We start from the raw sequence: 26,206 nt of genomic DNA on the forward strand, positions 1-26,206 counted from the left end.
TCACTGTTGTAAAGAAGGCTTCTGTTGCCTGTTTAAGAGCACCCCTACTGGACGGAAGGAAAATAGCACACCGCCATAGTAAGAGGATCAGTCTGTCTGGCTGTGAGCGTGCATGCAAAACAAAAGAAACTAAATCTTTTTTTAACTAATACAAATGAGTTGCTAGTTTGACCTCCATTAAAGAAAATTAGTTCTGTAATATTTACAATTACAGCAAAATGACAAGGTGTATTACAGTGACAGTATATGACACCTACTAACAAACACAGCCTATTGTATATGTCAAATAAATAGAATATTTTAAAAATGCATAAAATATAATAGAAATGTTACAAAAAAGAGCTTTCTGCTGTGGTGGTGTTCTTTTTGACCTAAACTCATCACTTTTTGAGGGAGTGTCTCTACTGTCAACGATACATTCATGCATTATGTACATTTATGCATGTAAAGCAAGTATACAGAAGGCCATAAGACAAAAATCAATAGGCTTTTAGAGCTTTTAACATCTGCCTCATCACTCTGTCTGCAATCCTCTCTCTGTCCTTGGCCTAGAAGTGCCTTCCGAAATAGAAAAAGAACCTGGACACTGATTGGGTGGATACTTTTTTTCAGCATTATTATAAGGAACTTCGGGCAAATCTAATATTGCTATTAGGGTTTCTTTTTTATATGCAGTGCTTATTTGTTGTTGGTAACACGACCACTCCTACATAGTGCAGATGGTGAAACGGTGACTGTGCATATGCATCTGTTAACTAGATATCTACATACCCATCTGTCTGTCAGTCTATCTGTTTGTCTCAATGACAGCTACCATCTGTCTGCTGGCCCCCAAATCTGTTCAGAAAGGCAGCAAGTTCAGCTCACAGGGAAGCCGTCTTGTCCTTTTCTATTTGCCGACACAGGGAAAAAATCCTCCTGCAAGCAACACGTGGTTGAAAGCAACTCGAGAAAACACAAACTGGATGTGTTGGGGAGATATTCTTTACAGAGGGGAACCATGTGACAAAAATGACACAGATCTATCTGTGATTGTTTGGATGATGCACGGGGTCTTGCGCGGAGAGACTGAATGACCTTCACAGGGTGGTCGTGTCCTTCCAACGAGCAAAAGCCCAGAGTGGTCATGCAGAAAGACGGGCAGACGAAAATGGTTCATAAAACCATGCAGGAAGATAAAGTTACAATACGTTGAACGTGTGGAATTCTGAACACGAACATTTGACCGCACGTGAAATTACATGACGTAAAGTCTTAAATAGTCATTGAAATATTTATTCTTCCTGGGGTTTTTCTTTTGTATGTGTAATATTTCATAGCTTTGGATTTGCTGAACTCTTGATTTCCATTTCCTACCCGGGAGCAAATGCTGCTAATTATAATGAACATATAAACTCCCCTTGTCTGCTGTTTCTTGATGAGCGTACAAGCTTTGCCCTCAGGGTTACACTCGTGGTATTAATATGTAAAAGATGTGTTGCACAGGATGAGATTACAAATGACAAAACGTTGGCGGTGATGCTATGCAGCTAATGCGTATGGAAATATAAGCAGGCGTGGTAGTTAGAATGATAAATGGAAAACTGAAGACATTAGTAGCAGAAGAACAAAAGGCTGAATAGAGGAGTCATAAATAATTCCTCAAATCAGTGCAGGATGGCACAGTGTATTTGTTTGTTTACTTTCTTAAAGATAGCAAAATAAATTCCTGGACCAAAACACACTCACAGTCCTCCTGATAGAAAAACGCATATTTACCCCACTTCAGTGGTTCCATCCACAATGTCTGACCAATCAGAGGCCTGAAAAAGCAACCACTGTCACGCATTAAACGCGTTTGTTAGTCCATATATGAGATATAGATATAGACGCACATTATCCTTAAACTCAGCGCTCTTTACACAGACGTCCAGGAAATATCATGAATGTTTCTGAGGCGGTCTACCGGAGTCTACCGCTGCATGAAATGAAACCAACACCCAGAAGTTAATAACTTCATGTTCTGTTGTTAAGTAAGGTTTTAAAACATGAGATAATGGCACACATTTCCTATGCCACTCACCAAAAAGCTGTTTTACCGGTCCACACAAGGACGCTGGAGTACTTCAAAATATCTGTTTTTAAGGAACAAGAGGCCAAGACACGTAGATAAACATGGATTTTTTAAATATCTGTATTCATGTGGACATGGCTCGGCTACAAGTAAATCCCGTTTGGGAAAACCCGTCTCTGTCCACCAACTCAAGTCCCGGTGCATCGTGTTGTCTTGTTTTTCTTATTCGAAAAAGCGCTCACTTAAGGCAACGTCGACATCCATGGACATAAAAAATGGGACTGTTTATGTAGCGTAGTATCCTTAACTTCTGCTTTATCGGTAAGCAGCATGAAATGACAACAGCAGCATAACCACCGTCTCGCTACACAGCATTAAAACGTGACTTCCTGTTGGGTGCAAAGCAAGCTTCAGCATAAAAGCATGGCAGTATTAACTGAGATTCTACCACAGCAGGTCAGTTTGTTCTTCAAATATTTTTTTTTTGAAAAGCAGAAGAATCAAAATAAAAAATATGCACAAATGGAGGAAAACTCACAAAAATCACAACAAAATGTGCAAGCAACGGCTTTATACCGACGTCAGTCAGCCGGTCTGAGGGGTGTCGAAGTAAACGGATTCTACTGTACTTTCCAGCTTCGATGTCACACGCACACAGTGGTATGCCAGTCCAAACCATGCCGTGGAAAACTTCTGCAAGAAAACGAATCATTCATGTTGAGACGGTTATCTTGTATTTGGATGAAAACAAGCTGCTGACTCATTCATGTCAAAGCCTCCAGTTCCAAGAACTTTGCAAAACAAAATCAAATGGGAAGTGGTGATTTATTGTCAAGTAGTGGGTCTGAGGTGAAGACCCTCAAGCAGTCTGGGTCATGGAAGGCCGAAGAGGAAAACAGAGAAGAGACAAGGGGAGCAGTGTACTGGCCTGCCACAGACAACCCTGACACATAACTCAACCATAGTTACTTATCACAAACAACAACAGGAGATGAAAAGCTTGGCTTCAAGTCGCTTTCTCTGACAGAATTGGTTCAGACTCATTTCGGAGTACAAACCTGTGTAAAGAGAAGCCAAGCCCCCTTATGGGCATTGTTTCCTTAGAAAAGTGTGGCGAGACCAAACCGAGGGATTCTTCAGCACACTAAATGAGTGTGTGTGCGTGTGTGCAGTCACTAGAGATTACAGGCACGCACCACAGATGGCCAGCGCGTCTCGTCTTTTCACCGTCGCCACCAACGAGAAGAATGGCCAGCGGTGGCCCCGCCTCCTCCTCCGCCGCCCCCTTTCTCTTTTATCAGCACGTGTGTCCGTCAAACGGGAGCGTGTGTCTGGGACAATGGCCGCCAGACAAAGAGCCCGCCTACCCCCCACCAGGAGGCTGAATAGGGGGGCACGTGGGCCTTGTCATGGTTGGGACCAGAGCATTGGAGGAGGTGGGGGGGGGGGGGGCAGCATCCACTTCAGCTATGCGTGATGAAGTGAGGCCTGGTTGGCTGCCCTGAGTTTTTCAACTTGCACCTTCGCCATTGACCAAACATGAAGCTAAATAGCATTAAAGCAGACAGAAAATAACTGGGCTAGCATACACTGCCCTCCATAAGTATTGGAACAGTAAAGCCTTTCTATTTACTGTAGACTGAAAACAAAATAAATATGAGACCACAGAGCAACATTTCAGCTTTTATTTCCACGGATCTCAAAAGTGTGCAGACTTAACTGGTTGCACAAAAGCCCAAACCAGGATGAGTAGACACGGATTAATCAAAGACAGGTGAAACCAATCCCGGATCACTGCGCGTACGCGACTTTCTTAAATAGACCCGCTAGTGATTACAGAGTCACCGATTCCCCATGGCAACGAGAGCGGCGTACTTTCCCCCGACGGAAGTGGAAATCCACATTGAGGCTTACGAGGAGGCAAAAGAGCACATAAAAAAAGACAGGCAACACCGCCAGAGTCATAAAACAAAGACAGAAAGCGTGGTAGAGGCCATCTGCAATACTTTGTGCGTAAGTAGTGCACAAATACACACTCAATGCTCCGCTGTAACCTCCCAAAAAAAATCTCAGGAACGTTCCCGAACGTGTGGACAGGGCCTTATCCTAGTTTTGTGCAACAGGCTCACTTAGACGTGTAAGATAATATTGTTTTATTAACTTGTTAGCTGGGTGAGTAAATGTTTATTACAAGTAGATGATAGAAATATGATTTTATTAATTTGTTAACTGAATGGATGAACATTTCTTTAAGTAGGTTATAGAAACACAGAGATAAAGTGCATTCAATAATCAGCAGGCAAATATGGTCGCAGAATGGAGCAAGTGGGCCAAAGATAGGACGGGCTATGCTGGGAGTGCGTGTTCTACTTTGTACAGAAAAAGATTTTGATGTGAGATTACGACGTCAGAAAAAACACGACTCTCAGCTGTTACTGCCACACACGCACTCAGGAGAAACCCCGAAAATCTCTCTTTTTCTGGTCAGGAGGCCGCAGGAGGACATTAGAAGAGACATTTTTTAGCCCAGGATCCTGTCATGTGATTCTACTCTGTCCGACATACTTACTTGAGACCTTGAGTCCTCCATTAGGTTGCAGAGAATTTCATCTCCAAGAGAAGATAGCACCTTTTCTTTGAACGTGTGGAACATGGAACATGTGACTGACTGTATTTTGTTGCCCACGTGTGTCCGATTGCATTGCTGATTCGATCAATAGCACTGGATGCCTGTATAGCAGGGGTGGGCCAACTTTTTGACTCGTGAGCCGCATTGAGTTAAAAAAATTGGCCGGGGCAGCAGACTATATATTTGATACACAAACACTACTTTACGCCTAGAATTTTAACAGTCCACCTGAAATTATTTGTCTTACTTTATTTGTCAAAGTGTCATATGATCTGCTTTATGTGCTTGCGTCCCCTTTTTCCAGGCGCACTTTTCACACCAGGAGTGGCGGCATAGATCTACTGTTCATAGAACAGAAGTAAGAAGGCTACACCAGAAGACACAAACCTCTCATGAGCAAAACGACAAGGAAGGCCAGGCAGGAATTTGCCAAAAAGTACAAAGATGAGCCTCACAAATTCATCAGTCCATAAAAAGGTTTGCATCAGAATTGTTGAGGCTCATTTCTGTACTTTCACTTTAAGTGCAGTATCAATAGGTTGAAATTGTAACTAATGTCACACTACAAAGGACGTGCTCATGAGCACCTGCAGGTGAATTTGCTCCTTAAGCCGCCACCAAAAGGCTTGCTGGGAAAGTAAGACCTAACCACCAGTAAGGGGCCTCTCTGTAAATTCTACAAGTTTTGCAAAAATCTCCTTTATTGTAGATGTCAAGGTGAAAAGTAGCAGAGATCTTGCAACAGCTGGGCTGAGTCTGCAGGGGGACGCAACAGAGGGAAAGTGGAACACAGCATAGAAAGCATGGAAAGCCAGGCAGGCTGCTGACAGGCTCTTTTGAGGCAGCAGCTGGTTAGAGAGGGGATCTCACCAGCTGTGCCTCCGCTGACCTCTACCAAAACCTCTCCACCCCCCTAAACTACCATCCCCCGATTATCTTGCCAAATGTAGGCAAACACGCTCCACACTCAACCATCTGTCAGTCGGAAGAGAGTTGTGGCTCACGATCGCGCCGTAACGTGTCAGAAACATCTAATCATGCATTCGTTTAGACAGAAGAACAGGAGGTCCTCCGTCTACGTACAAGTTCCTTTCCTAAGGTGCTGGAAGCCGGGTTTTAGCGGAAGTCAGAACTTATACCTACATTTGAGCTAAATTAACACCTAAGTCACCCAGTTACAGAACACATGCGTAATTACAATAATTAAATGAAACCATCATAAGAAAAAAAGAGCTCCTTACTTTTATGCCTGTGGTTGTCTCGCACACTGAAAGGGGCGTTGCAAGAGAGGGAGAGACAGGCTTTATTGGGAGGAGGAAATCTAAATAATGAGACCACTACACTACGTAGTTATCACTGTCCATTTTATAGCACACTCAACAAAATTTGAACGCAACTTTTGGTTTTGCTTCAGTTTTTCATGAGCTGAACTAAGATCTAACTTTTTCGACAGTATGTACACAACACACAGATCTATTGTTCACAAATCTGTCTAAATGTGTGCTAGTGAGCATTCCGAATTCATAATCCGTCCACCTCACAGGGCAGGATGCTGATGAGACAGCGTGATTATCACACATATGTGTCTTAATCTGGCCACAATAAAAGGCCACTTCAACATGTGCAGTATAACTGTATGTGGGGGGGGGGGCAGAGCATCGCAACCATGCCCAATGGGTGACATGTCTGCTGACCATGCAAGACCTGGGATGTTTCCAGGAATTGTGTACAGATCCATGCAACACGGGGCCGTGCATTATCATACTGATCATTCTGCAACATGAGGCGATTCTCGTGCATGAATGACACAACAGTGGGCCTCAGGCTCTCGTCACAGCATCTCTGTGCATTCAAAATGCCGTTAATAAAATGCACCTGTGTTGCGGATCGAGTGTGCCATGGTGGCACTGGGGTTATGGTATGCGGTGGCGTGTATTTCATTGCATAGTGGAGAAAAACATGATTTTAGGTTATTTTCCCAAATAATTCACCCCCAGTTTAAACTTTGCATCTCAGTTTGAGGCATGACAAAAATTGTGACAAAATGGTTCAGAATGTTTCTGTTGATGATACTCAATAGATACATAAGTACATGCAGTAAATACACGTTGAGCAAATGCGCTTCGTTTAAAGTTCCCTTTGAAAAGAGGTAAACTTGATAGCTCCTGTGCCCTCTTTTCAATCCTAAAACTAGTTTACTCCAAGGCCTTCTCCCCCCATGTCTTCCCCCTTAAGGGTTAGCAGTGTGAATATTAGATAGGGACAGATTGTATGATGCAACACAGACCTATATACACAACATGTATCCACACAAGACAATGAATAAGGGCTCAAAGTAGGATCTAACGCTATTTGGCACCAAAAAAAATGGGATTTTCACATCAATATAGGATCGCATTATTTAACTGCAAGTTGTCTGGAGTTCCTCTGAGATTGGCTCACCTTGCTGTTTGGACATGTAACTTAATCTACGTGGAAGAACATGTGACTGTGTAGCATCGCAACTGCATAACTTAACACCTTTCTGACCAAAGTATTATGACCTTTGTAACGCTTTTCTTGTTTAAAGCCTCATCAGATGTGCAGGTTTACACAATGGTGTGGCTAGTGACCAAAACATGAAGTCACTAACATTTTTTGGAATGTACTGCAACAGTACTTTGATTAACTTCACAAAACCCACACAGAGCAGTCCATGTGGGATGGTGCAGCCCACACAGCACACTGACTGCCAAACCAAATTTCTCTACCTTGTGCATATGTGCAGAAGCACATATGCACTGTAAGATTATGACTAATTGATTATTTGCACTAGCATGGTTCAATATGTAACAATTCCGAGTCTAATAAGCATACAGTACAGCATTGGTGTCATACAGCAGCGCACACATCATGGATGGCCAGCTTTAGCGTCTTATAGGGTTTCATGCAAAACTGGGGGGTCACTTAACTGAACATTTTCACCATCCTTTTCCTATACCGCTAGTCCTCATTACGGTCTAGGGTAAGCTGGAGCCTATCCCAGCTGACAGTGATCAAGACATAGAGCAGGTTGTCCAGAAACTGGAAGGTTGGCGGTTTGATCCTGGCTCCCTCCACCCAGTCGCTGTTGTTGTGTCCCTGGGAAAGACACTTCACCCACTTAGGTTGCCCCCAGTGCTGCCCACACTAGTGAATGAATGTTTGGGAGTGGTCGGAGAGGCTGTACTGTAGGTGTGAATTGGCAGCCACGTTTCCGTCAGTCTACCCCAGGGCAGCTGTGGGTAGAGATGAAGATTACCACCACCAGTGTCTGGCTGAGGAGTGAATGAAAAATGGGATAACTTCACTGTGAAGCGCTTTGGCTAGCGCTATAAAGCGCTGTATAAAATCTAATCCACTGTTATTATATTTCCCCTTTTTGTACAGTAAGTACGTATCCTCCAGAGGCCTGTGTCGGAATTCTCTATTATGGGAGTTGACTGCCAGGATGTAGACATGGAAATGTATGTGTGGAAGTAAGAGGGAAACAATCTTCAAAGTGTGCAGCTAAGAAAGGGGGTCAAAAGGGGTTGAGATTTTCCTTTGGCTCTTAGGAATGAAGAGCAATAACGTGTTCCCTCTATGGCGCACAAGAGCCAAAGCATGTACTGTACACACATTCAAGCACAGAGGGACTTGACTGTGGTCCTCGATGCTCCACACGCACATCACGCCAGCGTCCATCTGGTGATCACAGCAGCAACCATCATGTCTCTCAGGCCTCCACTCCTTGAAGCCGACCACCCCCCACTCGACCTCCCACTGTTCACCCTACAAGTGAAGATAGGGGACACCAAGTGACAAGGAGGAGCATGCAATCCTCTCCCTCTAAGAATGAGATGTGCTCCATGGTGAGATATGGAGAGACAGGCTGCACTAATCACACCTCAGTGTTCTAATTACATCACTTCGCCTCGCCTCCTTGCTGTGTCACGCTGGCATCGGCCCTACATTCCTCTGTGACTCCAGACATGAGCACATAGCTTGAGGAAGTCACACATACTTTGTATTGATCTCTCTGTAGGGTTTTGTAAAAGTAACCCACATACCTCACAAACCTAGCCATTAACTCCGTTAATGTCTACGATCATCTGTGTAGTGCTGCAAACGTTGCACGGAGCCGACCGCTCTTTTCTGTGAAGTTGAAATTGAGATTGACACCCCTACCCTAGACTGACCAACCCAATACGAACCAAACACAAACAGTCAGTGGTTTGGTCCGCTATAGACCAGAAGAGGCAAAAATGTCGATCATTGTTCTCCAAAATCAAGACGGGTGTGTGTGAATGTCTTGTTTTGCCTAAAACAAAAGGATAATAGCTTTACTTTCATGGATGACCTTTTTTTTTTAAATATTCACATTGGAGAGGCTGAAATCAGAGCATACTGACATTTTTAAATAAAAAATGATTAATGAAATAACAAAATAGTTGCCACTTAATTGGACATTGTTGCAGCTCTACTGTACATTTCAACAAGCCAAATCACTCTGGCTTCTAGATTCCACCATGCTCACTAACTCGGCTCATTTCAGTCCAGTCCAAGCAGGGAAAATGATATCATGTTGTGCATAATGATGTAAAGTACTTGCAGCCTTGAAACATTAGATAAAAATCAATGTTATCGGAGGTTCCTATCCACAAATTGTCTGGCTGTGAGAAGCTTCTGCAAATAAAAGTAAAATAAAACATCGTAAAGGAGAATCACGACTGACACCAAGCTAATAATTAGTCCATGCAGTTGTGATGTCATTTTTAAGTCCCCGTTGGAGTAATCTAGAAAGTCAGCTATGTTAAATGACACCGGATATAGTAGAAATAAATAGCCACTGCAGGCAGCTCAGTCTGTAAGGTCATGATGATGCATCTTTCTAGGGCTGGACGATATAACCATATTTCTTAAATATCGATATTTACTTTAAGCACAATATCAAAACCAACCATATCGCTGTATCTCCCTCATCCCTGCATGCAGAAGGAGTCCAGTCGAAGCAACAAGCGTCTGCGGTGGAAGAATTAGTCAGCAGGGACTAAGAGGTGGCTCGGTAATGTGGAGGTGCTTTGAATTCAGAGCATACAAACAACGTTTTCACCACCTTAAAACACAAACTGCAATACGAGGAATGTGTGAAGCTGCGCGCTGTCTGCCGCGCTCCTGTGGCGTTCCTCATGAAAGGAATACCAAAGTGGTGTCCGATCACATTGCTAAGATATTGTCCCCGTTGCAACAGTGGAAAAAAACAGCTTTAAAAACCTGCCGGAAACGATGGACTCGCGATGTCCAGCGAGCTTCACAGTCACAACAACTTCTACCACAAGTTAGACAGACAGTTGCTAAGCCTGATGCAATTGACAGGTTGGTGTTCCTGGCTCAAAATAAGGGCATGCTTGTGTCTTCTAAAAATGTTTACCAAAAAAAAATACTACTGTTCAATTTAAAGTATTTTTGAGTTGCTGGCATTTTAAAATTTCCTCATAAACCGAGCACTCCTTCATATTTTGTGTTGTTATTAGTTGAGCATAGCTAAAGGTTTGTGATTTAAAAAAAGATTCTATTTGACTTTTTCTATATTTATTTCAAAAAGAGAATGGCCTACTTTATTTTAGTTTCACACAAATAAGTTTCTCTACAATTTTTTTGTTTAGTCCGCTATTTTTTGTCCACTATCTCCTCCTTCATCTTCCAAGCGATTCACACGATTCAAGCATCAAATCATTCAGCTCGTTCGGGAATAGTGTGCGATCATTTCAGTTTTTTTCAAGAAATTCACAGATTTTCCAAAAATCCCACATCATTTTTCCCATTGAAAATGAATTGGCCATTTTTCAAACTTCCACCATTTGCAAATTTCTCAACCGATTCAAATCATTCCACCATGAAAACATTCCACACATTTAGGGCTTCAAACTAACATTAAAAAAATTCCAACTTTTCCAGACATTCCCACTTTTCCTTTGATCTTAGTTACTGTAATTTCCTTTGATCTTAATTACTCCACTACTTCAACATTTTTCAACCAATTCCAACAATTCCAACATCAAATCGTTCAGCACAATTAAGGATACCTATTTTTCACATTTAAAAATTTTAAAATTTTCCCAAAATTCAAATATAAAATTCAAAAATGAATTAACTTAAGGTTATTCCTTTGATCTTAAGTACTCAAATACTTCAACATTTTTCAACCAATTCTAACCAATTCTAACGTCAAATTGTTCAGCACAATCCAGACATCAAGGCTACCTACAACATTTAACATACATCATCCATACTTGTTTGTCTTTCATGATGTCATAGTCTTGAATACTGATATCGTATATCGGGATATATACTGTATATACAATACAATACCGTATATCGATATTCAACCTAAATACATGGTAATATGAGTCTTGGTCCATATCGCCCAGTGAAAAAGGCAGAGACTGGTTGCTAAGAGATTCCAGGTTGCTTCCTGAGCATTGCCAAGGTGCCCTTGAGCAAAACAAATACTGCTTTGGGCGCAGTCCCACTCATTTCCTCTTCCCGATATATGACCATAGGTCGTGATTGTCATGCATGAGTGTGAGCCAACCTTCTAATATATTGCGTATTGGATGATATTTACAGCATAAATCATCACACGCACAAGGAAATATTTTATGGCTGAATGTGTAGCAGGCAAACAAGAAAACAAGAAAACTAAGAGTAAACCGTCTGAATGCTCAAGCATCACACGCCTATTCTTCATGAGTACGAGACGGCCTTATCTCGTCAAGATGAGTCTGGTAGTTTTGGTTTGATTCTGTTGACGCATGGACAGTGCACATCAAAAATAATGCAGTCTGTCGGGTGCACGTATATTGTATGTACCAAAGTATTGGGACACCTGGCCGTTTTGACGCCTGAGGGACATAAAGATGGAGGAAAATATGAAGCTTGTCCCTACTTTTCAGCTAAAAAAGCTTCCACTCTTCAGGAATTGGAGTGGGCATGTGGGAAATTTTTGAGAAAAAGCGTTTTCCACATCCCGCAGAGTTGGAAGCAAAGAAAGTCCAGGATGTCTGGATGGAGAATTAAGATTCAAGGCTAACTAAAGAGTCTAGCCGAAGCCTGATTGGTTCATTCATCAGTTAATGACGTGTGTGACAATACTTTAGTCCTACAAAGTATTCGCTTCAATTCCCAAAACCAATCAGTCTGGCTGCCTATGCAGAGAAAAGACTGTGGACAGGATGGTTTGAGTGGCTGGTAATTTACAACTTTCTGAGTGGCTGCCTCAGCACTGACTTCTGAATCCCTTTACAGGCATTGCTTTCTGGACAGACAACTCATCTTCCAGTGGAGACAAACAAAGGGAGGTTTGTTCCACTGGGAGCCTGAAGGCAGTAAATGCTACTTCCCTTTACTGAGGAAAAAAAAGAACATGAGGAGAAGAGAGAGCACTTTGGGCTAAAGACAGACAGTTGAAGAGGGGATTTGAGGTGACAAAAAGTGACAGATAAGACAAGAGGCAGCGCTTCTAAACACGTATTATAATAATTTGGCGTATGCAACAAAAGGGATGGTGTAGCGGTACATTCAGCTGACTCCCATGACGCCAGCATGAGTTCAATTCACACTCTGTGACGGTGTGAATGAGTGTGAATGGTTTGTCTATCTGTAAGTGGGCTGTGTTTGACTGGTGACCAGTGAAAGTTAGCAAGGATAGGCTCCGGCTAGCCCGTAACCCTGTAGAATAATTGGTATAGAAAATGGATGAATCGATGGATGAATGCAACAAGGTGTGCAACATGCAGTATTTCTTGTGTAATCCTAATTTAAAACCCTTAATTATTGATGAGTGCGTGATAATGGAACCTCTGCGGTTCGACACAAATCGGTTCAGCAAAGTTTGGAATTTTTACCTGACCACTTTTCTCTCCTGTAAAACAACACAGCTGGGCATGTACAGTCAGTGGATCCTCCAGAGGCATCAAAAGCCTTGGAAATAATAGTCTACAGTTGTTCCACGTTCCAAAATTCTGTCTGTTCATTTCACACAACTTCCAGGGTAGATTTTCTTCCCCTCTTACATTCTTCCTCTCTTTAGACCCCTTGTTGAGCCCGGACAGTCTTTGGGAATTGGCCAAGTGTCACAATAATGCGACAAACACTGCAAAAACTCAATTTCTTGAAACAAAAAATATCTTGTCTGGCAATTTTCACTTGAGAAAAATAATCTTATATTATGAAACTACAGTACAGAAATTAGAAATTAGTTCTTTTTTTTTCTAATAACAAGCCTGAAACCTTATTTGGATTATTCTTCAACAACAGATTCAATTAAGAATAAAACTGGTTTCTAAACTTTCTAAATTCAAGAATGGACTCACACGCAGAAAATATATCTACGCTGCAAAAACTACATTTCAAGAAAGTAAAACAAAAATCCCATTTTTTCAGGATTTGCTGATTTCGGACAAATGTGAAGGCCGCACGGCAAATAGAGCGCACCAAGATAGTTTATAAAACCAAAAACTAGTGAATTTACATGTAAATCATGTCAAAAGAAGATTTGTGATCGTGTTTATGACAATATATTTTTAATTGAGTGAATTTCACGTACAATCACACTTTTTTCTTTTGAAATAAAAAAGTTCCATCCATATAATTTGCTTCATGCTTGTTGAAAAGCTCAGACCGGTGAAGAAGTAACCAACATAACTAACATGCCGACAAGAAGAGCTGATCGCTGCACGGTGGCCGAGTGGTTAGCATGTTGGCCCGCAATCAGGCAACCCATGTTAAAATCTCGGTCGGAACATCTCCGTGCTGAACCCGCACGCTCCCCCCGTGGGTATTCTCTCTGGCTTCCTTCCACGTTTCAACAATATGCATGATAGGTTAATTGGACGCTCTAAAAATTGTCCACAGGTACGAATGGTCGTTTGTCAATAGGAGAATCTCTCTTAAGGAATAACACTCCTACCTTTACAATATGTAAAACATTTAGCTTAAATCTAGCATCATAAAAGCACATTTTATCTCAATTCAGGACTCTTATAAGAGCATTGGCGTACTTGTTACCTTGTAATAAGAACATTTGACTTAAATCTGGCTATGTGATTAAGAACAACCTGCTTATTTTAGGACTTATATTCTTAAATCACAGGAAAAATATTATAGTTGTAAGAATTCCAGTCAAGCAAATGTTGCTTACTCCACTGGCAGAATGTTTTGCTTGTAACAAGAAAAGTTGTCTCATTTTAATCTAATTTGGGCTTCTTTCAAGTATGGCTGTTTAGTCCAATACTTCCGTCAAATGGGCATACAGTATATCCCACTTTGGCAAATGCCTTCCATAACCTTTACTGTTGCTCTGTACTCTGTCCCACTTGATGAGGGATCACTTCTAACTCGCCTCTACACACAGCGTAAAAGATGGAGAAGAAAGAAGAGAAGGATTAAATGTGATTAGTATCTATGAGCAGGATTAAAGGTCAGTAAATGCTGCAACACAAAGGATGGCGACAGAGAAAGGAAGCAAGTCAGAAAGAAATGCAGCCGTATGGGAAAAAATAAAAGCAGCACGGAGAGAATAAAAAGGGGAGGATGACGAAAAAGATGCCGATCGACTGGTGGAGAGAGAGGAGGGAGAACAGTCATGGAGAGTCAAACGCTGTCAGAGCTGGTCACCATAGCAACCATGAGTCATAGCACCGGTAAACAGAGGCAATGTTTTCTAAACCGAACTGGCTAGATGGAAGATTAGCTGTGACATCACTCGATGTTTTCAGAAGCACGGCACACCGCAATCTGGATGCTAACACGTGCTGTTATGTTGTTTCTGTTAGATGGCCCATTCTTAAAAGTAGCTTTAGGATGACTTTACAGGTATCATGTTCCTACTCTTTGGCGCTTATCCAAGAGCTGTTGTGGTTTTCAGTGGTGTACACTGCTCTGCATCATTCTGAGAGGGTAAACCGTTAGAAACCCCACAGCATCTCGGTATGATGCAGTGCAGGCCTATCCCGCTGCAAACTACAGTTAGAAATGATATCAAGTGACGTACGTATCTGCAGATGCAGACTGGATAGTGTTGGTGTACCTAATGTTGTGGCTGCATTTTACCATGTTCTAAAAAGCAGCATTACCTCTGATTGAGCCTTTTATGAACCCATTATGTTTTCCAGAAATGTCAATTAAATAGAGTGAAAGCGACCCATTAAGCTGGCAAAAACCAATACTGAGCAAAACTCCCCTAATGTGCTCGTCTGTGTCCTGCTCCTCAATCACATGCAGCACGTCGGCACAACACTGCAGTATTACAGGATACTCCACTCACTACTTGTAGACCAGGAGGTAAACGCAAGAGAGCCTCGTTCTTTTCCACTGTTGTTTGTTAGCACATCTTGTAACTCGTGTGTGGTTCGCCCCGCTTTCCAAAGTACTATTTTGAAGTGGAAAACCAAGACCACCCAAACCCAGGCAAATAGGGGGAAGGTTCCAAGCAGACTGCATGTGGGTGACATAAACCACGTCTGGTCACTCCTTGGTTTTGCAAAATCGTCATCACCGCATGGCATTTGAAGATATATGGCAATAGAATTATGCAGAAATGGCAAAAATAAACACACATGCTAACCCCTTTTTGCGACTGTTGTTGTTTCTCGTCATGCCAGTGACATCAGAGCAGTTTTCCACATCATTTATTGTGTGGTGGGAAACCCACTGCCCCAAACCAAGGTGAGTGGAAAAGGTACTTTATGTACTTTATACGTGTACCACAGAACACACGTTTTCTGCAGTGACTCATTCTTTCTTCAGCCAGATGTAAAAGAGCGCCTCAACTTAAGTTGCTGTCCCTTCCTTCAGTGTGGAGCGAGAGACCAGGGATTCTTAACCTTTTTGACCTTGGGGCCCAACTTTTCCTGTTCAAATACATCGAATATGCTTTCAGTTTAACACGCTAAAACCTTATTTATGGTACTGGTTGATCGCTTCAGGAAATCCATTGACCAGTTGCATGCAAGTTAAGCCACCTCACATGATGCTACTCAGCCAATGAAATATCTGCATTGGTGCTAAACATTGCAACTCTCAATGCGACAGACGAGAGAGGAGGGAAGCGAAGCGAATGACACAGAAGAACGAGTGACACAAACGGGGAAACAAGATAGAAACGAGGGATCGATACAGACCAAGCGGACAGTGAGATGAGTGAAAGTTACGGGGAAAGCGAGCGATACGTCCCTCACCCAGCACTCATGCCGGTGTTTGTGAATGCACCTCGCTCTAACGAGGAAGTGTTCAATGTTGGTGTGGAGAGCGAAGTTAAAGAGTTCAAGAGTTAAAGTTGACAATAACGTTTTAAAAAAAGTGTCCGACTGTGTGTCTCTGTTGGGAAGTTGCATTACTTATAAAGAAGTTACCGACTGGGGGTGTCACGGGGCGAGACGATACACGAGTCTACAAGAACTAGACGATATATTGCAATCTACTAATTTAACGTTACACTCTACTGCACTCTGTGTGTATGCTAGCGGCCCCGCCTCCATCCACTGAGACAAAGCGACTACCTGACTGACAAAAAGGACTCGCTCCGTTCATGCCGTTGTTCTATGGAACAAACGCGCCAAGGTGCTGAAACCAATGCACAAAGTGAACTCTCTTCCTGCCCGTTTGGAGGCGAGAGACGAGGAAAACAGAAACGCGCACACATGGCAACATATTGAGGCGGGCAAAATGATTGTGTAATTAATTTATTTATTATCGTCCCAGGCCTAGTGCCCACAAGTTTTTTTCTGAATGAGAAATCTTGTCACGTTTTAATCTCGCGAGATGCTGTGAGACGAGATCTTGTTACACTCCCATTACCGACACAACATCGTCTTCAAGCACTCGTTGCAGGTGGTGTTCATTTAGCACCAAAATGAGGCACAGATAGCTACCTAGTTTTGTGGCAGTGCCGTAACGACAACAGTACGAACCCATAATCTTTGTCACAAACACTCATTCTTCCCAAAGCTTGTCTGCGGTCCCACCGATGACCACAATCACCCACGTGTCACTGGAAAGCGCAGGCCCGACTTTTAGAAACCGTTTTCGACTTTAAAAACAGCATTGAAAACTCTGTCGCAGGCGTTTTGAACACTTCTCCTTCACAACCGACTGACACATTACCGCCACCCGGTGGTTGGAAGCTGTATTATAAATGAGAACCTTATGGATAAGAGTAAAAAAGTATGTGTTCTCGTGGCCCGGGTTGGCGGTCACGGACCAAGAAGCACTGCTAAAGACTCGGGAAGACACGGCGTACACGTAGATCCACTTTTACCACCATTTTATGAGTTTCCACTGCCACCTCATGTACTGCTAGCACCCCCCCTACATTCTTCACAGTGAACAAGCCCATCTGTGCTCTAGTAGCTTCAACTTGGGTTCTGTCTGTTAACGATCTGAAATCGTGCAGCCGACATGTCAGTGTCATATTCTGTGCTGGGTTTTTTTCCCCCCTCTTGGAAAGCTCAGCTCAGACAAGAGTAGGAGAAAGCCTTTAGTATTTTAAATAAGGCCAGATTATAAAACACCATTAGCGCTGCTATGATGCATTGAGGCCGATCTCGGCTAATTGACCTCCCACGATACAGTAGCTTAAGAAGAGAATCCTGATTATGTAATGTTTATTTTTATCTGGGGGAAATTGTCCTTCGTGAATGCACTTCTGTTGTATGTTTTCATGTGTTTTCTTTCCCGATAAAATAATACAGTTGCCCGACGAAAACCGAAACATACAAAAACAGAATCCCTTTTTCACATAAGAAATAATAGAAATCCAATGAAATCTCTCCAGACACCCAAAAATATGAACACAACACATTTGATAGAGAATAGTTGTTGTTTTACACGACAATCACAGCAAAGTACCAATAAACAACGAATAAATGGATAAAGTAACATTTAACATGACTTTTACCGTTATCGAAGCAGACGCTGTTTCAGTTACCAACGTAACTTTTAAAGAGTGGACGGTCGGAGCTGTATACTTGCTCACTTGAACTTTAAAGTTCAGCTGCAGGTGCAATCATCATCACGCACACTTCCTGTAATGCCGCTCCCCCTGCAGCATGTGGTAACCAGGAACCTTTACGTTACTTTCCTATTGTAACACACGTTACCTTCCTACTTTGCTACGAGTTCTTTCTTGAATTCAGTCGTGTTTCTGCCACTTTTTTTGCAGCCTTCCTAAATGAAGCAGATTCCTCTCACACTCGGGAATAGGCAGCGAGCTCGAACGCCTCTTCAGCGCAGGCCACTTGAAAGGAGGAAGGAAGGAGACGGATATGAAGTTGTTCGTTATTCTGTGTGCGTTCTATGAACAAATACCCCCCCACCCCCCTCACACACACGAAAGACGATTAAAGGTGTGCCATAGTGTCCCATAGTGTCCCAACTCTATGGGACACTATTTATTTGAATGGTTTTATCATTTGTTTATCATTTCTCTTGTATTCTTTTTTGTTTAAAATACCATTTTCACATGTTTTCAATGATTCTGTCCTCTATTCTTTGTGTTGTGAATCACCCCACTGCCTCTATATAATGCAGGGTTTAAGATAAATAAATAACTTCAATGAATTATTCATTTATTTAAAATTACTAATGAATCAACTAATTACATGTCTTGTATTCTTCATGCTAGGATATGAAATACAGTGTTCCCTCGTTTATCGCGGGGGATAGGTGCCCGCAACAAGTGAAATCCGTGAAGTAGCCATTTTTTTACAATTATTATACACGTTTTAAGACTGTAAAACCCCTCACCATACACTTTATACACTATGCATTCAAATTTTCTCACCTTTCTCTCTTGTTTAAACACTCAAAAAGGTTCAAACCTTCATTTGAATTTTTATGATTAACCTACGAGGTTGGACACAAGAAATGATTAAGTGTCTCCTGCATATTTCACTCCTCTGACCGTGCCTGCGCGTCATCCTGGCGCCGTTCCGCTGTACTGTAGCGTTTTTTTATCCTTGTTAAAACATATTGCTCCTGTCGTCGTATTTCCCTCCTTCCGTGATGGCGCCCTACAGCCACAACTTATTCTTCCTCTTGAGTGCGACCGCAGGCGCCTTTGACGGTACAGAACGTTTGGTCAACATTGTGGGTGCTGTCTGGGATAAAACTTGCAAAGATACAACACTTCAGAGTCATACTGCTAGCGATCCAGCATTTATGTAAATTTGCTTTCTGTATTGCACAAGAAGGCACGGAGGAGATTGATTGGTCCACAGCCCCTTAGCCAATCAGGATGCAATCACAATCCACAGTACGTGTTTTGCGGATCGGTCTCGCCAGTACCAGCCTGCATTTCATTCAATATCGGATCAAAACCAGTGGCATCGCACATGACCAGCAGACGCAAGGAAATGAACTGGAAAACAGGAAGTGGACACAAACTTACACGCAAGTTCACTAGACAGGCATTCATATGCGTTGTTTCTATCATTTGGGAATACAAATGCATGCGTCAAGTACGTCCTCTTACTGTGCGCGTACCATTCGTGTGTGCAGGAATTACACGACGATGGAAGTCAAATCACAGCATTCAGCTCGGTGCAGAACAAAGACACTGGACACCAGAGACGGACGCGCGTGTGCGCGCGTGTGTGTGCGTGTCGTATGAGTCAAAGTAAGAGACAGCACGATGTATGCATCGCTGTTGTTGATATGATATCACACTGTATGAGCTAAAGATATTCTGCCACAAAAGGACAGACACGGTTTCCAAAACGTGTTTTGACTCGTTCATTTCAAAAATGGACTGTTCTTCAGCATCCTCCCTCTTATACCTCGTCGGTGCCTGAACCTGTCATAAAACAACCTCCTCCCACGCCCTCTTCAACATACTTCAAGTACCTCTCATCCCATTATCTCATTGTGTTACTTTAATTCAAGCACCCACCAGAAAAGCTGAACAGGTGTTAATTGCGTGTTTCATTCATCGACTCACATTGCAGATGTAGCCAATACCCGCACGAGCCTCAGTACAGCTGCAAGCACATTGAAGATGAACTTTCCCGGCGGTGTACTTTACACTAAATGTTGAACAATTCAAATAAACTGCCCATTGTCAGACTACTAAAGCATCCGGAGGTTCGTGTGACCACCGCTAGTAGAAAGACCGGGGATGGAAGTGGAGCTGCTTGTTTAGAGGACCCACCCTGGCCAGCACAAAGGGGGGGCCACACCCTCTTCCAAGACAGACGGGGGCTCTGATTGGCCAGCAGGATGACCTTTGATCCCAGATGTATTGTGGTCTCAGCTGGGCTAGCCCCTGCCCCCTTATGTGCGGGGGCAAGTGGTTGAACAACAAAAGACAGCCAAGACCGAGAAGTCGCAATCTGATCTGCACAAGGGGAAATGGTCTAGGAGGATGTGGAAAGTGTGTGTGGGGGGGGAGAATGGTGTGGTGGACTGGGGGTTTGAGAGTGGGGGTGTACTCATTCATAACTGTTCTAGCAGTGATGAGTTTCATCAGTCCCAATTGATCCTAAACTTGTCAAAGCCTTAATGTTTTCAAAGTGTCATAATGTAAACTTCTATGCTGTTCCAGACCAAACCTTATGTAATCTTACCCCAACTCCGGACGAAGCCTTAATGAAGTCCACAAATGCCCTTAATTTGGCCCTAATTCCGGACCAAACCTACTTTAAAAAACTTTTGCCCCCAATTCCAGACCAAACTCATTCTAGGTTTCATTTGGTAAAAGCATCCATCCAGACTGAAGGGGTCTTGGTCCCTTTGCAAAGACATTCTAGTGTAGTTCGCTTCAGTTAGCTGAAATGATGATTGAGACCTGGACTAAAAGTATCGAAATACTCAAGTGTAAGGAAGTGCCAACATAAACATGGACAAAGCACGCATGCGCTTATGTACCATTTTCATCTTGAAATCCCTGGCGCGGTAAATCTAGCCCCGCTTCGAGGCAAATCCTTCGTCTTAATCTAGCACCTGTATGATAGATTCACCTTACATAGATTTAGACTGATTGGGCCCCAATCTATGTGCACTGAATGCACATAGATTTAGACTAGATAGAAGTCCATGCCTGACCCACAGCAGCCACATTCACACCCGTGTTTACCTTCATCTGGTGCTTCACGTCTGCCACCAGCACGGTCCAGCGGTGGCGGAGGAAACAGAGCAAACAACAAAACAACCAAAAGAGGGAAAATGAGCACGGCTGAAGGCGGAGGAGAAGCGTAGACTAAAGACGAAGAAATTGTTGGTGAACGGGAGGTACCTCTGTGATATGGAAGTGGTTTGGTTTGCATGGAGTACAGACATGTGGCGTAGCCGCGCAACTCAACCATACACTCATGGAAAAAATGATTAGACCACCCTTGTTTCTTCAGTTTCTTGTTCATTTTAATGCCTGGTACAACTAAAGGTACCCTTGTCCGGACAAATATAACAATAACAACAAAAATAGCTCATGTGTTTTGGCAGTACAATGCTATACTGTAGCTATGTTAGAACTTGATTTTGGTTCTTATCAAGAAAGCAATGGAAGTTGCTAGACATCAACTCTTAAATGAAACTATTTGTTATCAACACTATATTTGTCCAAACAACTGTGCCTTTAATTGTTCCAGGCATTAAAATGGATCAATAAACTGAAGAAACAAGGGTGGTCTAATCGTTCTATTAGCCTCACGGTCCACTACATAACCAGCCACTGGACTTTGAAGTCGTCCGGCCTCCAGACAAGTTTTCTTCCAGAGGAACACACAGGTGAAAACATCGCAAGTGATTTGTTGGAGTTTCTCCAGGAATGGGACTTAGACGAGAAGAAACAGGTGTGTGTAACTACTGACCGTGGATCTAATGTTGTGAAAGCAGCTGTCCTAACCCTACTTCGCACCAAATCTTTCTTTCATTGCAACGTGTCACACAACCACTAAGGTCCAGAAGCTGCCGACACAGGTGGTCTACAGCTTGTTGGCTCAAGCGCCCTGATTCGTGCACCTACTCTCTTAATGCACACCATGTGATTCTCTCTCTCTCTCAGAGGCAATGGGTCAGGTTGGACCACCCCCTTACAGCAATACTCTCTGAGGAATGCCATGTCACGCAACAGATGGAGCTTCGCACACAATAGAACTGCATGAGTTCCTTGGCCCCTTTACAAAGGTATGTGCCTTAAGTGTGGAGGCGACCACACACTTATTTGAATACCGTGTTGGCCTCTTTCCCTACTTCCTGTTGGCCATCACGATGAGATGCAGCAAAGGAAAGTCAATGAGATGATAGTATCAGTGTCCCTCAAGGATCCGCCCCGATGTGGCATCACAAAGGCTCTGCCATGATGTGGAATCATCGCCACCATCTTTCATGGCAGCCCCTTAAAGGGCCTGCTCAAAGGGGGGGCCGTCACCAGTTTGTTGTCAACTCTCTAGTGGTAACACCGGCTCTGATCCAAGATGTCGAAATTCAAGTAAGATTGTCTCATCGTGTCTTTTGTCAGTCTTTTTCACCTCCTGCTTTCTCTGCACTTTTGCAAAGGGATTCACCTGATTTCTCTGCTTGAATCTTGCCTTACAACATTTCCTGAACTGATACGAAATAAATTCTTGTCTTTTGCACCGAAGTGTCCACATTTTGGAGTTCAGTCCGCCATCCCAGCACCAACCCCTTGACAAGTGGGGCTTAAAACATTTTTGACACACTGTGGTCCTGCGTATTCAAACCTAGTAGTAGTCCGGTACTTTGGACCAAAACATTGGTGTGCGGTTCCGTTTGCGTTGGCACATTTGTCAGCGAATCAAATAATGCACTCAGTGACGGTTACAGCGATTGTCGCATTTGGTGACATATTCAGTGTTTTGGTCCGAGACCCATCTCTCGGGTCCCTGTTTGTTCCTGGACTGGGTGCATGTTTGACCGAACAAAGCGTACCAGCAGAAAATAAGGACTTGAACGCACCCTCAGTGAACAAGACAATCGCTACAGTAGAAAGTTGACAAATAAAGCAACCCTAATCACCACACTACATGATGACCGTGAAGTTTCATCTTGGCTTGGTAACACACGTTCCCACACCAGCATTGTTTTGCTTCAAACACCAAAGTTCCACTATGACATACTGCACTACCTAAATGATGCATTATGGGAAACGAGCAGTTATTTAAGGCAGGGCTACTTTTGATTCACACACTAAATACGCAAACTGTAGAGACGCTCATCCAATTATAATTACGGCTCTGTCCCTGGATGTGCATTGTGCTTTACCTGTAATGTGTATCTATTTCCATTCATTGGCAGGCATTAAGATAACAGAAGTAAAGGCAGATAGGAGTGTATTCACTCAACTCACCCACAAGAAAGACGGATGCTCGCCTCCTCTCTGTAAATCCAGCGCGATAATAATTTTTTTTAATGTAGATTTATTTGTATTTTGTCCACAGAGCTTCTTCAACCGCTCTATGACGGCGATGCATGGAGTCGAGGCGTTACTCAAGCAGCGTTCACTCTCACACACACACACTCACTCACACACACACACACACACAATGCAGGCACAGCGTTACAGTAACGCCACAAGCTCACGCATATATTGAAGAGAAAAAAAACAAAGAAGACATGAATTAAGGTTTCAAGCTGGTGTAAATGCTTGCTCGGCTGCTTTGCTTGCTCACTGTGCACTGACTGGGCTGCTCCACCCCGAGGACAGCCCTCACACTCATTGGCACACACACTCCGACATGCAAATACACACACTTCCCATTGATGTTTTTCCACAAAGAAGAGGAAAGCGGAGGGGAGGAGTGTTTCTCCATCGCTCCATTGCGCCACCGTGCGGTAAGCAGCCCTCTTGACGTCACTTCGTGCGCTGTGTATTAAAGAGTGTATGCAGCTGGCGCAAAATTCCTTTTTTTTTTGCAACCAAAAAATATAAGAACGCCACCGTCGGCAAGCGTAGTTACCAACAGTGGCGTAAAAGAACACATTGTACATGAAAACGTCTACATTTTTCACAATTACGAATTAAACTGCATAAAAATTGGCTGTTGGTATTTACGCTCATGCCCGTGGCGCATACACACACTGAAAAGCAGGAAAACTGCACTTTTTTTTTAAATTTTGCCCATCATCCACGATCCTTATGTAAGACATGAACATATATGCCTTTCGTTTCTGTGCATTTAAAAGATAACAACAGATAAAACGATATTAAAACACATAATGGGACAAACCAATTCCGCCTAAATGCCTCCAAAAACATTTTATGATTTTATATCCGTGCTGTAACCGTGTAGTAAGAGGCACATTCATGATAGCGTGTGATAATTACAGTATTTTGCCGCACTTTGGTCGTTTCAAGCATTCCTGAAACACCCTTTCTGAACGCATTGATTTCACATAACAACATAGCAACAAACGCCTCCACCGACCAGGAACTTTTCCAACCTCAAAAACTAAAACCACAGCTCCAACATGTAGCGTTACCTTTCTGTAGTGGCGTGACGCATTGTGAGCGTGGCGCTGACGTGCTACGAGCGAGTGTGTGGGGAAGCTAGTCGCTAGCCGGCGTGGTGGGGCTAGGTGTCACTCCTCCATTAAAGTAGTTCTTTGGCGTAAAAAGCGTACTGAAAAATATCGGTCTCACCACGCTATTTCCATCCGATGCTGATAGTCCCCTTGATATCGATAAATATGCAGATCCTGATCGCTGGTGCGGTGTGATAATCTTCAGCCCTGACACCATTCAAAGTCTACAAGCGTGTTAATCAAGTTACCTGAAAACGTTTACTCAGCTGCAGAGAGTATGTGGCGTGTTAACAGCAGTAAAGCATTAATAAGAGGAAGTAAAAATGCATTTTTTAAATAACATTAAATTATTTTTTCACTCTTTACAAAGAAAATCTAAAGTGTTTTATTTAAATATTAGTCAATGACAACACAACTGAATGCAAAATGCAGTTTTTAAATGAAACTTTTTATTATTAAGGGAGAAAAAAATCCACGCCTACATGGCCCTGTGTGAAAAAGTGATTGCCCCCCCCCGTTAAAACATAACTGAGATTAATTGAGCTCTATCAGTCTGGAGAAGGTTTTAAAGCCATTTGTAAAGCTTTGGGACTCCAGCGAAGCACAGTGAGAGCCATTATCCACAAATGGCAAAACATGGAACAGTGGTGAACTTTCCCAGGAGTGGCCGGCCAACCAAAATGACTCCAAGAGCGCAGCGACGACTCATCCAAGAGGTCACAAAAGACCCCACAACAACATCCAAAGAACCGCAGGCCTCACTTGCCTCATTTAAGGTCAGTGTTCATGACTCCACCATAAGAAAGACACTTGGCAAATGACAGAGTTCCAAGACCAAAACCACTGCTGAACAAAATGAACATTAAGGCTCATCTCAACGTTGCCAGAAAACGTCTTGATGATCCCCAAGACCTTTGGGAAAATACTTTATGGTCTGACGAGACAAAAGTTGAACGTTTTGGAAGGTGTGTGTCCCATTACATCTGGCGTAAAGGTAATGCCGCATTTCAGAAAAAAAACACCACGCCAACAGTAAAATATGGTGGTAGTAGTGTGATGGTCTGGGGCTGTTTAGCTGCTCCAGGACCCGGAAGACTCGCTGTGATAAATGGAACCATGAATTCTGCCAAAAAGGAAGGACGTAGCAAAGATTAGTCAAGATGAGGTGAGGAGGGCATTGAAGAGGATGAAGAGTGGAAAGGCCGTCGGTCCTGATGATACACCTGTAGAGGTTTGGAAGTGTCTAGGAGAGGTGACAGTAGAGTTCCTGACTGGGTTGTTCAACAGGATCTTAGATCATGAAAAGATGGCTGAGAAATGGAGGAAAAGTGTGCTGGTGCCCATTTTGAAGAACAAGGGAGATGTGCAGAGCTGTGGCAACTCCAGAGGAATAAAGCTGATGAGCCATACAATGAAGTTATGGGAAAGAGTAGTTGAAGCTAGACTAAGGACACAAGTGAGCATTTGTGAGCAGCAGTATGGTTTCATGCCAAAAAAGAGTACTACAAACGCAGTATTTGCTTTGAGGATGTTGATAGAGAAGTACAGAGAAGGCCAGACGGAGCTGCATTGTGTTTTTGTAGATCTGGAGAAAGCTTATGACAGGGTGCCCAGAGAGGAACTGTGCTATTGTATGAGGAAGTCTGGAGTGGCAGAGAAGAATGTTAGAGCAGTGCAGGACATGTATGAGGACTGGAAGACAGTGGTGAGGTGTGCTGTAGGTGTGACAGAGGAGTTCAAGGTGGAGGTGGGACTGCATCAGGGATCAGCTCTGAGCCCCTTCTTGGTCGCTATGGTGATCGACAGACTGACATGAGTACATCAGAGGGACAGCACATGTCAGAGGTTTTGGAGATAAAGTCAGAGAGGCCAGACTGAGATGGTTTGGACATGTCCAGAGGAGAGATAGGGAATATATACTGTAGGTAGAAGGATGCTGAGTTTGGAACTGCCAGGCAGGAGGCCTAGAGGAAGACCAAAGAGGA

General features: G+C 43.1%; 1 protein-coding gene across 2 annotated transcripts in view; it reads right to left on the reverse strand.

The window, feature by feature from the left end:
• The window catches only part of numbl (NUMB like endocytic adaptor protein), a 72,595-nt gene extending 49,195 nt beyond the window's left edge, over nt 1-23,400 (reverse strand). Inside the window, exon 1 of one of the 2 annotated variants that reach the window (XM_054793796.1) lies at nt 23,047-23,400. The gene's annotated coding sequence lies outside the window, so the exon portion shown is untranslated. The remainder of the gene's footprint in view (nt 1-23,046) is intronic. The other variant, XM_054793794.1, reaches the window with a different exon arrangement.
• Nucleotides 23,401-26,206: the final 2,806 nt, after the last annotated feature.

This window comes from Dunckerocampus dactyliophorus, chromosome 12, assembly GCF_027744805.1.
Source record: "Dunckerocampus dactyliophorus isolate RoL2022-P2 chromosome 12, RoL_Ddac_1.1, whole genome shotgun sequence".
NCBI lineage: Eukaryota > Metazoa > Chordata > Actinopteri > Syngnathiformes > Syngnathidae > Dunckerocampus > Dunckerocampus dactyliophorus.